General features: G+C 41.3%; 1 pseudogene; it reads right to left on the reverse strand.

The window, feature by feature from the left end:
* Positions 1–1394: 1394 nt before the first annotated feature.
* On the reverse strand, positions 1395–2089 carry LOC122678219 (annotated as a pseudogene).
* Between the last annotated feature and the right edge of the window lie 1558 nt (positions 2090–3647).

Raw genomic sequence — 3647 nt, forward strand, 5'->3', positions numbered from 1 at the left:
AGTCTCAAATGAATATCTCTGGCATTTCACCCCTATATTGGATCCCTGTCTCAGGAAATGATAGCAATCATGGGAGGAAGAAGCAAGTGGAAGATATCGGAGGTCCTACTCTGTACCAGAGAGGTAAACCAAAGCAATGTGCTTCCCCTGGGAAGTTGCAAAGGATAGTTCCTTGTTAAAAGAAAAAGTTAGCCCTTTGTCACTGGTCTAAAAGTTGATTACATGTTTTAGTTTCTCTGCAATCTTTCACTTATTTTCTTACTTAGGTCCTAGATATTGAAACCACACTAATTTCACTTGTTTTTTATGTTATTTTAGTGTGTTACTTATGTCTGGTATTTGTTTATGAGTTAATGGCTTTAAGATTTATTCCTCTTTTAAACTATATTTAAAAGGCTGAATGCTCATGATAAAATCTTCTTACTCCAACATATAAACATAAGCTGGCCAAAGAGAAAACCTTATCCTCTCTGACTAAGGGAAAAATTATTGCATTTAATGTTTACTAACACTAGTCTGTAGAGACAGTGAGAACTGGCTCACGGGACTGAAGCAGCACAGATTTCTTGTTTCCTCAGTTATACTACAGTGAACTCTACCTGCCAGTCGTGTCCATTTTGGAGACTGTTTGCAAATGAAGTTTAGAAATAAGTGCTTAATAGAGAATTTGAAGAGGGAGAAAATGTCATAGCAAATGTTTCAAATTTTGGAAAATCTTACTCATTTACTTAGATTTCTCCGCTTGACAGATAAACAAAACATTTCAGCAATGTTGTTTTTTTACCGAATGATCTTGTGGATTTTACAAAATTTTAACAAAAACTGTACTTTTAAAAAACTTATCCACATAATTCTAGAAAAGTTCTGGAAAAGGGAAGTGACAAGAATAACTAAGCAGTTGCTGAAAAAGAAAGCTATTGGTGAAAACTGCTCACTAACAATTAAGGTGAGATAAGTAAAAGCAGTAGAGTACTGATTCAAAATAGATTTAAAATCAGTTGAATAGATTTAAAGCCCAGAAGCCAATACAGGTATATATAAAAACTTAATATATAAAGAAACTCAGGTCTCCTGCATTGCAAGTGGATTCTTTACCATCTGAGCCACAAGGGAAGTATTGGAGATTCAGCTTTAGCATCAGTCCTTCCAATGAACACCCAGGACTGATTACCTTTAGGATGGACTAGTTGGATCTCCTTGCAGTCCAAGGGACTCTCAAGAGTCTTCTCCAACACCACAGTTCAAAAGCATCAATTTTTCGGTGCTCAGCTTTCTTCACAGTCCAACTCTCACATCCATACATGACCACTGGAAAAACCATAGCCTTGACTAGATGGACGTTTGTTGGCAATGTAATGTCTCTGCTTTTTATTTTATTTTATTTTTTTGGCAGATAAAGGCTTGTCTTTTATTGAATGAGTGATCTATGCAATTGCCGAGGCCACTATGTACAGAGAAGAGGGGGAGAACTTTATTTCTTGGTCTCTTCCTCCTTGGACAAAGTCTTGATGATTTCCTCCTTCTTGGCCTGGAGCCGCTCTTCCCAGCGCTTTTGGGCTTCCTTGGTCTTAGACCTGCGGGCCTCAGCCTGGTCCGCTAGAAGCTTCTTGCGAGCCTTGTCTGCCTTCAGCTTATGGATATGTTCCATGAGAATCCGCTTGTTTTTGAACACGTTACCCTTCACCTTCAGGTACAGGCTGTGATTCATGTGGCGGTCAATCTTCTTAGATTCACGGTATCGTCTGAGCAGCTGGCGCAGAATTCTCATTCTCCTCATCCAGGTTACCTTCTCGGGCATTCGAGCATTGGCAGTACCCTTTCGCTTACCTATACCCATATGCATGCCTTTCCGGCGAGCCAAGGTGTTTTTCCGGCATCGAGCCCGGGAATGGACACAGGCTTCCGGATGATCAGCCCATCTTTGATCAGCTTCCGGATCTGCTGGCGGAAGTTGGCATTGGCGATTTCATTAGTCTCATTGGGGTCCAACCAGACCTTCTTTTTGCCACAGCGAAGGACGCTGGAGGCAAGCCTCTTCTGAAGCCTGAGCATACTCATGGCCGCGGCCGCAGCGGCGAAAGGAAAGAAGCTGTCTCTGCTTTTTAATATGCTATCTAGGTTGGTCATAACCTTCCTTCCAAGGAGTAAGCATCTTTTAATTTCATGGCTGCAATCACCATCTGCAGTGATTTTGGAGCCCCCACCTCCAAAAAAAAAGTCTGACACTGTTTCCACTGTTTCCCCATCTATTTCCCATGAGGTGATGGGACCAGAGGCCATGATCTTGGTTTTCTGAATGTTGAGCTTTAAGCCAACTTTTTAACTCTCCTCTTTCACGTTCATCAAGAGGCTTTTCAGTTCCTCTTCACTTTCTATCATGAGGGTGGTGTCATCTGCATATCTGAGGTTATTGATATTTCTCCCAGCAATCTTGATTCCAGCTTGTGCTTCTTCCAGCCCAGCGTTTCTCATGATGTGCTCTGCATATAAGTTAAATAGGCAGGGTGACAATATACAGCCTTGATGTACTCCTTTTCCTGTTTGGAACCAGTCTGTTGTTCCATGTCCAGTTCTAACTGTTGCTTCCTGACCTGCATATAGGTTTCTCAAGAGGCAGGTCAGGTGGTCTGGTATTCCCATCTCTTTCAGAATTTTCCACAGTTTAATGTGATCCACACAGTCAAAGGCTTTGGCATAGTCAATAAAGCAGAAATAGGTGTTTTTCTGGAACTCTCTTGCTTTTTCTATGCTCTTTTTTGGCCTTGGAGTACGGAATGAAGCAGGGCAAAGGCTAATAGAGTTCTGCCAAGAGAACGCACTGGTCATAGCAAACACCCTCCTGCAACAACACAAGAGATGACTCTACACATGGATATCACCAGATGGTTGACACCAAAATCAGATTGATTATATTCTTTGCAGCCAAAGATGGAGAATCTATGCAGTCAGCAAAAACAAGACTGGGAGCTGACTGTGGCTCAGATCATGAACTCCTTATTGCCAAATTCAGACTTAAATTGAAGAAAGGAGGGAAAACCACTAGACCATTCAGGTATGACCTAAATCAAATCCCTTATGACTATACAGTGGAAGTGAGAAATAGATTTAAGGGACTAGATCTGATAGACAGAGAGCCTGATGAATTATGGACGGAGGTTCATGACATTGTACAGGAGACAGGGATCAAGACCATTCCCATGGAAAAGAAATGCAAAAAGGCAAAATAGTTGTCTGAGGAGGCCTTACAAATAGCTGTGAAAAGAAGAGAAGCAAAAAGCAAAGGAGAAAGGGAAAGATATTCCCATTTGAATGCAGAGTTCCAAAGAATACCAAGAAGAGATAAGAAAGTCTTTCTCAGTGATCAATGCAAAGAAATAGAGGGAACAACAGAATGGGAAAGACTAGAGCTCTCTTCAAGAAAATTAGAGATACCAAGGGGACATTCCATGCAAAGATGGATTCGATAAAGGACAGAAATGGTATGGGCCTAACAGAGCAGAAGATATTAAGAAGAGGTGGCAGGAATACACAGAAGAACTGTACAAAAAAGATCTTCATGACCCAGATAATCACAATGGTGTGATCACTCACCTAGAGCCAGACGTCCTGGAATGTGAAGTCAAGTGGGCCTTAGAAACCATCACTAC

The sequence above is a fragment of the Cervus elaphus genome, chromosome 20 (genome assembly GCF_910594005.1).
Source record: "Cervus elaphus chromosome 20, mCerEla1.1, whole genome shotgun sequence".
In the NCBI taxonomy this organism is placed as follows: Eukaryota; Metazoa; Chordata; class Mammalia; order Artiodactyla; family Cervidae; genus Cervus; species Cervus elaphus.